Here is a 14,718-nt window from a genome sequence, read left to right on the forward strand (position 1 = left end):
AAAAAAATATAACTAAACGGAAGTAAAAATTGAAAGAGCTCTTCATAAGAGCGATATAAGTGCTGTCGATTGCACGGTTTTATATATCATTCGTTTTGAATCGATAAATATTTGGTCAAATCAACAAGCCATTAAAAACGTGTCAAATACGAAATCCTGCTTCGAGTCAAAATCAAGAGATACGAACAAAAAAAAACGAGAAGGAAAAAAAAGTGTTTTGATTTGCTTCCGTTTTTGGTCTTGTTCTTCTTTCCGGCAAAATCAACATCATCATCGTCATTGCCGTTCTATAGCTTCGTCGTCGCCGTTGTCATTGAATATTTCTCCTGTCGCATGCATCGTGTGAGCATGCGCCATACTCGCATACGACAATCGCATTTTATTAGCATAAAAGTGGAATACACGCGACAGAACTCATGTCAGAATAAAGAGGAAATGTGTGCGTGATGCTGTTTTTGTTGTTGTTTTTGCCATCATTATAATCGCATTGAAAGTGCAGATATAAACAAAAATAAACGAAGTTATTGTAACTGTTGGCAACGAGCGAACATTGCTGTCGTTCAAGGGATATTTCCAAACAATTTGATTCAGTAAAAATTCCCTTAATTAGCCTTTAAAAAAAAAGTCATTGGCTTATGCCATGTAATGGAAATGTTTTTTATTAAATTTTTTTTTGGAGGGGAATACAGATTCTAGAGAGAGGCTATTGAATGAGTTATTCATGTTAAATTGAAGTGCTGATGCTAAATGAATGTAACATTGAAATTGAATTGTGTGTTCTGAGAAACTTTTTGACGACTTAATTTTACCACTTAAGTGAAGCTGATTCAGGCATACTTAATCTTTCTTTTCTCGCCCACTAAATACGTTTCAGCCAAGACAGAAAAGAAAATCCATTTTAAAGCTCAGAAATTAATTTATTTTTATTTCTAGTTTAAAAGTGTCAACATTAACTGGCGAGAGGACAACAAAAATCGGGATAATAATTTCGATTTCTATCCGAAGTGGTACAATGCATTTCGTTTGCAGTGATGCGATTTCTATATTTTATCATCGAATAAGTTAAAGTGGAATTCATATGTCAGTATCAGGCACTCATATGCATGTTTCACTATTACGTTTGTTAGTCGGGTCGGTTGGTCGGGAGCCGAGAGACGAGAAGCGCATTTCGAAGAGTTAATCAGTTCTTCCAACTGTCATTGGCATGCGACACAAACACTAAAATTATTTGAAAAATATTCGCATTTCAATGATTCTTCTTTTTTTTAAATGCAGAGAATATGACACTGGTGTGTGTATAGTGTCAAGGCATGGACAATTATGGTGACTGTTAAAAGGATTTGCGTTGTTGAGACAACGAGGCCGTGCCGCGTAAGAAGTGTGTACATTTAAGCATACTTCTCTCTCTCTCTCTCTCTCTCTCTCTCTCTCTCTCTTTCGTTTGGTATGTGCAGTGTGCACACTGCACACAATCAGCGAAAGAATGGAACAAAAAACACACCATCATCAATAACAATAATAACAACAACAGTGATATTTGGTTTGGTAGACTTTCATCGTAAATGCCGCGCGTAAATGTAACTGGTGTAGTTTCTCCTTCACTGTTGAAATTTGTTTTATATGAGGCAAGCACACAGCACATACACATACTGGCATACATCTACAGAGCCAGTGCAGAGCACATTCTCTAAGCTAATGTCATCTTAGGATAAAGTAGAGGATTTTAGGCTCGCGAAAATGAAAACAGAGATTATGCCATGGTCTCTCAACGCACAATGCGAATAATGAGCGTCAAGACTTTGGCTCTCTATTTCAACTCTAAATAGATCCATTTCACATTGCTTTTCTTTGCATATAACACAAACGTATAAAATGGCAATTGAAAAAGCTTTCGCCATTTGTTGTTTCAACATTGAAACATTATGTTTCACTCTGCACACAAATATACAATATCAGCATCAGCAGCATCAGCAGCATCAGCATCAACATCACCGCACAAGCACATGCTTAATCCAAATACACCAGTCGAAACAACACCAATACAAATGAGCTACATACTTTACATCACAATTTTGACGGATAATATGCACACGTGATTGTTTAAACAAAACGCGCGCATTGCCATTGCCAATGGTGAATGATTCTTTCCACTTGCCGTAGTTTAAGATTTCGCATGCATGCGAGAGAGAGAGTGAGTGTGTATGTGTATTTCGTATATGGATTTACGGAACAACAAACCCATATTTGTTACCATAGAACTGTTTGTTCAACACACAAAATAGGGGGAACATTATCCATATTCGCATTGGCGAAAATATAACAACAATGCTGTACACGGTTCGTGTCGGTGTTGGTGTGTCTGTACATTGGTGAGGTACAAGCAGACAGCCGAGCATATGGAAAAACAGGACGCCGAAAGACATAGTCATTGCGTCGATGGTCGTCTATCTATCCCCCGTTGTGTGTGCAAAAGTACGCCAATGTAGTATCTACTTTAGAGTCGAAATTGAATGCTGTGTTTTATTTTTACCGTTTTCTATTTCAGTACCAATTCAAACGTTGTACGGTACGGGTTAAATATTTACCACTTGCCGCACACACTTGATTCGTCTCACATTCTCATTTGAGAGCTCTGAATCACATTCGATTCGCTCAATTAACGAGTTAAAAATCGTATTAAAATCGTGAATTGAATTTTGAAGATTTGAATGATGACATTCCATGTCACTTTTATTTGATTTGTGTGACGATGCATTGAAATTTTCGAACAATCAGTGATCGGTGAAAAGGCCATTGAAAATTGAAAACTTAAAGCAGACAAAACAAAAGACAAATATCAAATCAAATGAAACAGACTAATGCTGGGTGCGTGAGTGTGTGTTTGAGTGCAAATCGAAATGGTTTTATTAAAACAAGAAATAGAAAGTTGTGTTTGAATTCTCAAGTTTTCGTACTAATCAAATAAGTCGCAGAAACTATCGTGCTGCAAGCAAAGTTGTTATGTTTGCACCAAACAACAATAACTTAAATTTCAGAGACGACACAACGTGTGTATATATATGTTTCATCCAAATTCAATAAGTGAGTAAAAGCTAAATCGTCAAATTTTCCATTTTCATTGACTCATTTTCAGTTTCGAAAACTTTTAAACCTTTTGTTGTTTTTCAATGTGAAATTGAACAAAACAATGTTCGTATTTAATTATGAATTCGACGTGCACACAACCATTTCAACTTCAAAATGTTTTTCGGGATATATATGTCGTTTTTCGTTCCATATCAGTCACTTGAATTTCAAGGAAAAAAGAGAGAGACGTGCACACATAAAGTGTGTAAATAAACGGTTATTTTGTCGAAGTTTCAATATCTATTGAAATTGAATTGTGCTCTGACGTCATGAATCGAAATGCAAATGCCGTTCAACCGAAGATTGAATGACGGAATTGAAAAGTAGTGTAACAACGATGTAAGATGGAATGTTTGAGATTATGTTAAAAACATAAACACACATGAACGTGAGCGGCTTCGTAATAACTGCAACTTCACCATTGCTGCCGCCACCGCTACCGTCTTCGAGTACAAACAGCAAAACATTAACCTTCATTAATAAATGTTCTCCAACAGCAAATGTACATATATATATGAATGTATTCATTTGCACAAGAATCTATATACATTTTCGATGTTTTTCTACCGATTAAAGATTTATCAGTCGTTCATGTCAAAATCTTAATTGACGTAACGTCTATGTTTCCTTAACGTAAATAAGCGAAGGAAAGCAGTAAGTATGTGCTCTTTTGCGTTTCGATTGTTAAAAAAAATTGTATCTACTTGCAATTTTATAGGAAATGCTTAAAGACAAGACATCGAAATAAAATCGAAAATATCTCGAGTTATATTTATCGAAAAAAAGAAGCAAGTCACAACCAAACTGACTTCATAGTATTCTGTTGTTTTTTTTCTCTTTGTCTCTCTCATTCATGTATATTGTTGTCCGTACCATTGTCTGTGTAGATCGAACGCACACTCAGCCAATTTATTTTCGTTCTAACGATGCGGCGACGAACATTAGAAAAGGAAAGAACGAGCGCGGCGCGTGAATTGACAACATTTCCGAGTGAGTATATCATATTGGCCCATCAATGGTACAGCAATAGAAATTGGGAGATAAAAGGCGTTCGCGAACGAAACGTTTGATATGGAACAGGAACAAAAAATTAGCAAAGGAAAAAGAGAAGAAGAAAAAGAAATAGTCTCGACAAAGAAAAAGGATCGAAAAGAAAACACTCAAATGGAAGAGCAGAGTGCAAAAATGGTGTGTGTGTTTTTTTTTTTTTGTAATGACGACCACAAAGCACAGAAGAGAATGAATAAAAGATAGCAACACGAAAATGAATACGAAAGAAGAAAAAAAAACTTAAAATATTAGAGAAAGTATCGCCTGTGGCAGCATGTATACGCATCGATACTAAAAATATGAGCGTTGGCAATGGAATGGAATGACAGTGACAATGGGAGCTCAACTTCCATTTCAACCATCGATTCAAGTGTATCCTGTTCCCTTTTTTCCACTCTCACTCGCACTCTTGCTTTGACTCTGTCAGTTTTTCTATTTTTCTCTCACTTTCGCCGTTACGTTCCATTTATCTCTCGTCAGAATAAAATCAGAACACAAAACGAGAAATTCGAGAACACACCAAATAAAAATAATAATCATAAAAAAAACTACCGAAAGCTATCAAACTGTACACACATAAAATTTGACATAACAACCAAAAGTCGCTCCAAGTCAAGTGCTGATGTGACATAGCAGTAACAACAACAACAACAACAACAATAATCTCCATTCGGATATGTAAACATAAACGCACACATTTATCACAAACGCAAAAGAGAAATGAAACGTTGAACAAAAGAGAGATGATGGAGCAACATGGCGGTTTAACATGGTCAAGTTGGGCACACAAAACACAAACATTTCCGAACAGTTTGACTAAAAGGCAATAAGCAACGGTTATTTAACCATTAATTTATACAATACACTTTTTTCTCTTCCCCTCTCTCCTCTGCATCTCCATCTCTCTGGCAATTCGGCTCCCTCTTTTCTCGTGCCCATTTGCGATATGTCTTGTTGTTGGTTTTAGCTCTTCATCATCCCGTATACGATGTGTGCGTGTGTGGGGGAGGCTGAATGAGCTGACATATAAATATAAAGTGACACATATTTATTATTTAACATATTACCTCAATTCAACCAATCATCAAATAATGTCGTTTGTTATCCTGTACATTCCTGTGCACAACATTGTGTCACTTTAATGTTTTACATGATGTACAGCGGTGACTATGGTTGCTGCACCGATCCTTTTCTACTAATGTGCTTTCGAACTTTTAATTTTAAATATAATATACTCGACTATCTTTTCGTTCGCTTTTGCAAAAAAATTCATTCATTTTCGTTATTTCTCTGTACTAGTGCTTTTAAAACCATTTCGGTCTCTTCACCAATTATGGGTTCCCATCCGCCACTTTGCCCTTTATTAATTTCATTTTTGTCACGTATCACTCGACATAGTTCGAAAAAACAACATAAAAAAAACACACACAAAAAATAAGCAGTAATTAAATACAGAAAAGTTCAATCAATATTTGTGCGGTAAGATCAACTACACTATACAACAATATAAAAAGCAATACATAGTGAGACAAGAGAAGTTTCGGGTCTGATAAATAAAATGGAGTTAAAATATCTATATATAAATGGAGAAAAGTATAAATTTGAAAAAAAAAAGAAAAAAAAATATAAGAGGATGTGATTTCTACCACACTGTGAACAAAGCGATTCGTTCGACAAACAAACTTTTCAAACAATAGCAGTACTGTAGCTGCATTTTTTCGGCACACAATGAATCAGTGCGGCCATTTTTCAAGCGTTCAAAATAGCCAGAAATATGTGGACGACGACGACGAAAGATGAGAAAAACGTACAAGAGGGGTAAATGGAAAAAGAATGAACTAAAATAATAGTTTCAATAGAAATACAATCGATTTTACTATCGATTTAATGCTAGATAAATTAAAAAACGGCTCGCTTTTTCCTATTTCAAATGATATATAACATTTCTTTTGTGTGGCCAATTGAAATATCTCACTGCAGCTAATCGACGAATAAAAGCATGCTTTCATTCACATTCGCGCAGAAACCAACATTTTGATTTGCCACTTTTGTTATATTTATTCTTTAAAAAAAAACACACACACAAATACAAACTGTGTTTGTTGAACTGCTATTAATAATTTATTTTATTGAATTTATGCATTTGAGGTAGAAATAGAAACGGAGGGAGACGGACAAAAAATAACTTTGTTTAATTTTCAAATGGAAAATGGCATTCATTTTCATTATTTTTTTTCGCTCTCTCTCTGAAAGTAGAGTTTTATTTGTTTGGCATTTTTGCGCACATGTGAATATGCCTTGCCACTCTCTGTGTTTCCCTCTTTAAATTGCAGAGGACGAAATCGTTACTATAAATTCGCGTTTTGTGTATGTATTTATTTGGAAAATTTGACCTCATTATGAAAAATTGACGTCACCAATGGCGAAAGAGTATTTTCATGCCATACTTCTTAAGATGATGATCATTTTTAATTTCTAATATGACCAGTTGGTGGCGAATGGTGCGATTTTTTAAGCGCCACCTGAAATTCATAGAGAAGCGACGCCAGAAGAGGTAGCGCATCTGAGGTAAATCGCTTACAAAAGTGCATTCATAACAAGTGGCGATTTCATGCTCTGGTGCATTGGCTGGCACAAACAATATAAAATTTTGTCGTCGTCATCGTTGTTGTTGTTGTTTTTTCGTTCATATCCGTTTGCCGCTTTTGTTTTATGCTGTCATCGTTTTTCTGTGTGTGTGCTTTGTATCGCTCTTCCACTTTATTTATTGTCCATTGGCTCTAATTGGCATTCCATGCACAATCTGTATGACTGGTGCACGAAACGCTTTTTAAAAATTCATAAATGGAAAATCTAACCAATTTCATTTCGATATCTACAATTCTACAAATATGAATACACAGAAAGAGAGAGAGAGAGAGAGAGAGAGAGAGAGAGAGAGAGAGAGAGAAGGAGAGAGAGAAGGAGAGAGAGACTGAATCGAAAACGAAGAATTATAAATGGTGTGTATAACAAGGCAATACTGGCGAATAAGTTGTTGGTCGCCGGCGACAATTTTGTATATGTTTAGCGAATGAGATCATCATAGCCGCAGTGGAATTCTGAACAATTTAAAGTGTGTTGAGCGTGTTTGGTGCAAAATGAAATTTTTCTAAAGATGAATTTTTAACCAATTCGACACGGTTAGAGGAGCTTTTTTTGTGGTATGTTCTCTTCGTCTGCATATTGATCACGATGTGTGTGTAAGTGTGGCAGCAAGTGTGCCAAGACACAAAGCACAATGAGTGTCAATACAATAAACTCAACAAGCATACACACAATTACCGTAACAAGAGCCGTAAATAATGTTATACAGAGACACAAAATAACAATAACTAGTGAATTGAACTATTTCATAAATTATGAATTTTATTCACACAATACCTCCTTTATCATGGATTTTCCACTTCGTGAAAGTGATATTCATTTGACCTAGTGTAATGGAAATATCATCTCATCATAAAGTGGCTAGAATTTTTCTTTTTTTTTATTCGCTGCCATTGCCTCTGTTAAGAACGATACTGTATTTTACGTTTTGCTGTAAGAGAGAGAGAGAGAGAGTCATGCAATAAATGACAGAGTAAAATACTAACAAAAACTGTAGAGAGTGGAGATAACGGGACAAAAAGGAAAATTACATCCGTTCCATATTTCGGTAGCATCTGATGATTTGCATCATCATTGCTCCGGTGTATGTATATATATTACTTGTGCAAATGAAACCTCTGCGTTTGAATGTTGATTTTTGGCAAATTTGTGTGCGCGCACATGAAATTGTGAAAGTGAGCAATTTTATACAAATCCCCATCAACATCATCATCATTATTATTATATCATAATATCGTACGTCATATTTGATTGGCACCAAATAATCTCACTTACACACTACCATCTTGCATTACGGAAAAAAAATTGAAAAACGATGTACAAAACAAGAGAAAGCAGTAGCATTTGGATCAAATTTAATTTCATTTTTTTATGCGTTTCGGCTTATCGATTTCTGATTATTTCAGTTTTTATCAGCAGGTTTATTTCGTTTTTTTAAACAAATATGCGCACTTAATTAGTTCCCATTGAATTGTCATCTCAAGAGGAATGTTTATTCAAAATAAAATCAAAGGAAAGCCGTTTTTTTCTCGCAGATTCAATAGAATTACCGCTTTTCGGTGTATACAATTTTGTGATTGATTCGTTTCTTCTTCTTCTTCTTCTTTTTTTCTAAATGGAAACGAAAAGCCATAGCCATCTGTTCAATTTGGTTAATGTTCCATTTGGTGAACTTTAAAAGACATTCAATTTTCTCTTATTTTTGGCAGGTTATTTTACCGCTTTAACATCCCCGAAAACGTCTCTATTTATATACAAAGTTTAAAATATGTTCGTTTGAATCTTAGAAACGATGTGACGTTATTCGGCAATCTCTAGCTCTGGTGTATCGATCGAATGACATTTCTAAATCCACTGGATGTACAAGGGGAGAGAGAGAGAAGGAGGGAGGGTGAACGCGAATATAAAACACACAGATGGCTTCAACAACTATTTTGGGGACGAAGCTTATCGCGTTGAAAATATGTTGTGCTTTGTATGAGGCAATTGTCAACTGTGTGCCATAAAAAACCAGAAGAGCTGGAGATGACATGTCGCTCGTGAAAAATTCAACGCGAATTCCATCAAAATGGAAATTGGTTGACTTTGAATATTAAATAACACATTATATAAGCAGGTATCACATTCGAATTGTATTTGCCGAACACTGTCTATCTATCTGATTTTCGCTTCAAGATATATAATGAGTGGCCAGTGCAATCGCGCAATCGAATAAAATAAATGAAAAACGGTTCTTAAATTTACCAAATGGAATGAATGAATGAGTTGAATGAGCTATTTTAACTTGAAATGGTTTTATTTTAACTGCATCACAAGTTGAGATGATAAAATTGAGATTGAGTAATGTATTTTCTTGTTTGTCATTTTTTTGGTTCTTTCGTTAAAATGTTTGAAACGTTGGTTTTGCGACTTTTGTTGTACACTTATTCAATCTTATTAAATTATTGGGTTTAATTAAGCTCGTTAATGGATCTGCACGAAGCCATTTAGTTTAATTGTTCGTTAATCGATTGTTATTAATCAACCAAAAGCATTGGGAGGTAATGGTGGAGATAATTTTCATAACGAAAGCAACTAGCCCATCTCTCTCTTTCTCTTTCTCTCTCTCTTTCAATTGATTTTCCAATCGTGTGCGACGCACATACGTATTTTCAACTCAACATTATCCAACATCGTCTTGTTTTATTGTTTTATGTATACATTTGGTGGTTCGGTAATAAAGCCATTTGCAACAATTCACTTGCATGTCCAAAACATATACATATAAAATAGATTTTATGTTGAAAGTGTAAAAGAAAATGGCAAACGGTCAAGTGGTTTTATACCGAACGCAATGCATTGACAGTCCATTGTTTGTCAAATTTAGCAAATATTGTTGGCAACACAGCAACCATTCAGTTTCATACAATATGCTCAATGAAATCGATACACAAATTTACGAGCATCGACGGAGTAGTTAAAGCAACAATTATACCCGCCCGGTATTTTTTTGTATTCATGTCTCTGACTCTCACATCGACATAGAAGCTCGCTTTCTACATCTATCGTCTATCTCGTTCTCATTCCATTCAGAATGTCAATATAATGTGCATTGTGCAATTATAAATTCATTTTAGTTATGTTAATTATGCTCGACAATTTCACAAACAAAAACACTACCGCACTACATTACTATGCATCCTCTGTCATGATGTACATAGTTAAATTGTAGGTGTGTGTTATTGTGAAAATCTCATGCACGAAATGTACTTGTGCCAGAGACGAAAGAATAAACTCTCTATATCTATTTACTTCTCTGGAAAAGCAGAAAAAAGAAACAACAACACACGAACGAAATAAAGAATTACACATTAAATGGATATTGTGTATGAGCATGGCTTGTGTTGATGTGCGCACACGATTAAAACAAAAGCACCACATAGAACAATAAAAAGTGCTTTAATTCTTTGATATCGCACATTCATTCGATTATTATGTTCAGTATATGTTATCTCTTTATATCTGTAATTTTCTAAACCCATAAGCGTCAATAGCAGCATCAGCGCCGAGCTAAGCACAGAGAAGGAACTGTGGTAACATCGTTCCATTTTTATTTATATATAAATATGTCTTTATGGTACGCTGAACGATTTTTATGTTTATTAATAAAGGAAACACAAACATCAAGTTAATCGCATACAGTTTTATTGAATAATGAAGCTTTGTGCAGCTTTGTGTTTGCGCCCGTTTTATTTGTGTTCAACAGTAAATGCTGTAAGCGTGCTTTTGCATGTGGTGATAGTGATAATCTAATTCAAACACATTGTGCAGCATAATGTGGTGTGCGTGTACATATGGTTTGAATATTGTCGGCCGGTTTTTTTTGCGGCCGGCCAATATAAACAATTTGACGATTTGCAACGACATGTGCTAATGATAATAATTTTATTGTGTGTGACACAAGGAAAAATAAATAAATCCCAAATTGACGTGCAAAAACTTTAATTATTTATGATATGAAATGCCATGAAAAACAGTTGCTAATTTATGCGGTGCAACATTTAACAATAATCAAATCACGTAAATGCATCACATTTATTTAACATATTATTGATTGTGGATTTTTTTTTTTTAGAATAAATATTATGAACGGATTTTATGTGAATCGATTGCTTTTATGCGATATCATATACGGACGGCTTATTTTATCCACATGGAAATCAAAGTTTTAAATGATCATCCGCTAATATTTTTTTCTATTTCAAAGAAATCGAAATGAAATCGCATGTAAAAGTTCAAACAAAAATTAAGCTGAATTCTATTCACAAACGTGAATAATCTAAGTCGAAGCACAAAGAATTCTTTCAAAACCGGATTTTTTTCTTCATGGAATCTCCTCAACAAAATACCTGAATCCAGTTCTTATTCACTTTTAAAAGTTGGATAAAACTGTTTTTTACATTTATGTGGTTGTGGGGATCACAAATGGAAATAAGTTTAACTCGTTTGACTGTATGTACAGGTGGGTAGCTTCTAACTTCCAAACAATTCACTCACACATTTTAGAGTTTACCAACTCACGAACCAATTAACAAGTTGAAGGTTTCGACCGAATCGCGAACTCACGAATGGGAACTCGTACGATTCGCGAGCTAGTGATTTGCTCGGTAGTCAGTTCATGATTACTGAGTGCAGCTGAGTGTAATCATGTTTGTCACAGAGTGTCAAAGTCCAATTTATTTTCTTTTGAAAATAACCGTTCAATCAACATAATTCATACTGAACACATTCCGTTTAAAGTAAATTTTACCAAATAATCATAATATTTTTTTTTTTGATTAAAATTTTCTTCTGATAAAAAACTATGTTGATCAAATTATTGAATTGGAAAAGGGAAAAGTTTATAAAATGATCAAGCTTTTTCTTGTAGATAATATTCAGCATATTTTTAATGAACATTTATGACGAACAAATGTGGATTGACATTGTTGATTGAAAAGTGACACTTTTTCCGAAAAATGTTAAAATTAATTAAAATTCTTCTGAATGAATCGATCGGGTTTTATTTGACAAAGCCTTTTCTTGGTTTTGTGAAAGGGTGTATAAGTTAAGTGGCAGGTCCTGTTTATTTTCTGTTTGGTTGTTATTTTTATTATTCATTCAATTATCAAGAATGAAGAATATGAGTTATTGTTTGTGGATATAAATAAACACTTAACAATTATCATTGGCACGCATATTCAATTTCCTGGTAGTCTATTGAATGCATGGCAAGCGAAATGATGCGTTGCAATGCTCATCAAATGATAATATTTGGTTATTGTGATGGATTTTATGTGAGTGTGTGTGTGCCCGTGGATATGGGCTTGATTTATACTCTCCGAACCTCATCTATGCCGCAGCCCATAAAATGACACATGAGCCTGGCATTTTAAAAGGAAAAATAAAATAAAATTATAATTGATTGAATTGAAAATAACATAAATTTTCCATTGCATTTAACTCATTTTCAATGATCAACCATACCAAATGCATATCAAAAAATGAAAAGCTCACGTATACAAATACATAGAGCAGTAGATTTGATTGGATGGTGCACAAATGTGCTTAGTCCATCATTTATTTCGTCACACATTTTCGAAATGAAAACAACGATTCAACCATGCGGTGCTAGAGCCATGCTTTGTTGTTCAACATTGTTAAATGTATAATCGAAAATCAATTACGGTCTAAATCAGAAGCGACAGCCGGTTCAATTGCAAATCAATTTTATGACATAAACGATGGCGAGTCAAACAGAGAGAAATGGCCCAAGAGTTGACGGGAACGAAAAAAGATACCGTTCACTGATTAGCCGATTATAATAATTACAACAATAATTGGTTCCGGCTAAATATTTTGCTTAATCCGATTTTGTCCATCACTTTCTTTCATTGTGCTTAATTTTCATTTTCAATTCACATAAAATTGGAATATGTGTCACATTTTTCATTTATTAATGCAATTAAATTGAAATTTTACACTGGCAAACAGCTTATTAATTGAATGCAAACATAATAAGATCAGATATGGCGCATTAATATATTGATGCACTCTATATATGTACAACGACTATATCTAGGGGATAGACACAAGATTTGTGACTGGCAGTCAAAACCAAACCATTTCATTGGTTTCACTTACCGAACGAACCGGAGTAATCGGAATGTTCCGCTTGCTTCGTTCAAACAAAACAAAACCAATTATGAGATACCGCTCCGAAATCGGTTTGTATGAGAAATGTCAAACCGGTTCTCTTCACTGCTGACTGGAAATGATTTGTTTATGAAAATATGAATAATAACAATTGATAAAAAATTGTTCAAGATTAGTGAAGATCGGTAAAATGCATTTTGATTGCAACTCATTAAGAGAGATTGCAAAAGATTCGTGAAAATGTGCGAAATTTGAAATATTTCGTGACAGTGTCTACCCCCAGGACTATATGCATTGACATTTTTTTTTGTTGTTGTTGCTAGCTTACACTAAATTTAATGCACATACAAAGTTTAATGTTTATCATTTTGCATTGAACAACGTCCAAAAAACACTTACAGCGAATGCGACATTTATGAGTTTTGAGTTGTGAAAAATGAATTGATATAAGTCTCCAGAGATGAAAAACGAATTCCATGCTGAGCAAGAAAATGAACCAAAGTGAAGAAAATGAAGGGAAAACACAAAATCAAAAGCCATGTTGACAATTTTTGAATCCTTACATTTGATTTTGCTTTCTCGTTTTTTTTTTCACTCTCAACGCTCTCAATCTCTAACTTTCTAACCATTTAACTTGCTCTGTCGCACACACATTCTCACATCCACAGCGAGAAAGAAAGAGGTAGAGAGCGGAATAGAAAAATTATGAAAATGCAGTGAACTTTGTAAACTGCTGGACACAGACAAATCGAAAAGAATACGAAACAGATCGACGATATAGAATAGAATCAAAGTTTTGTTAAAGTACAACATTAAATGTTCACATAAGCGGATATTTTTGCCACGAAGAAAGCAGAAAAAAAACAAACAACTAAAAACTAAAAACGACGACGATGACAACAACTAAAAGCCACTGACAAACCGAGTGCTTTCGAATTCCGGAACTATTTTTATGATGTCTTTGTATACATTTTGTGCAATAAATCTAGTCGTTCAAATAATAAGCATTTTCCATTTTTCTGGCACAGGAAAAACATATTCCATGTGAGTGCGACAAAAATAAAGTCGACAGAATCAATGTTTTATATATGTAGAATGGCATATACGTTGAATGAGATTGGATGTGGCAATTGAATGAACGAAAGTCTGAACATAGAATAGAGAAAAAAACAGCGAACGAGAGAAAGGGATCGCGGGATGTATGGTGAGAATGAAGGTGCATTTTATAAAATGCTGCGTACAAACTGAAATTGAGCTTATGCAATAATGACACATACATGTACGCGCGCGAGAGAGAGAGAGAGAGAGAGAGAGAGCTGGATGAACAAAAAATATATATATGCGCACACAATCACCACAGAGAGAAAACTATCGCAATATTTGCCAGCAAAATTTTTCATTCTGTTATTCTGCGGCAAGCAAATTTATTATCAGCAAACAAAACAACAAGAATGCCAACAACAAAATGGCAACCAAATTTGGAACGAACGAGATGTACTGTTATTCAAATAAATCGATTGTAAAATAAATATGACGTGGCAAATTAGTATTTTATCTAGCAAAATAATTACATGCATGAGAGAAAATGATTGAAACCACAATACCTGGACCATCTACCACCAATAATCATAATAATCATCTCTCTTGTTTTGCTGCTTAAACACAGGACACCACACAATATTGCAATGAAAGAAAAACAAACTTCCGGATGTCTCTAATGAA

At 34.5% G+C, this 14,718-nt stretch overlaps 1 protein-coding gene across 2 annotated transcripts in view; it reads left to right on the forward strand.

The window, feature by feature from the left end:
• The window catches only part of LOC116352170, an 82,988-nt gene that overhangs the window by 8,923 nt on the left and 59,347 nt on the right, over positions 1-14,718 (forward strand). The window contains exon 1 of one of the 2 annotated variants that reach the window (XM_031784560.1): positions 2,582-3,081. The exons of the other annotated variant lie outside the window; for it this stretch is intronic. The gene's annotated coding sequence lies outside the window, so the exon portion shown is untranslated. Of the gene's footprint in view, positions 1-2,581; positions 3,082-14,718 lie in introns of those variants that run through there. 2 annotated transcript variants of the gene reach the window in all.

The sequence above is a fragment of the Contarinia nasturtii genome, unplaced genomic scaffold (genome assembly GCF_009176525.2).
Source record: "Contarinia nasturtii isolate CC-2019 unplaced genomic scaffold, AAFC_CNas_1.1 Cnas_scaffold_187, whole genome shotgun sequence".
Lineage (NCBI taxonomy): Eukaryota > Metazoa > Arthropoda > Insecta > Diptera > Cecidomyiidae > Contarinia > Contarinia nasturtii.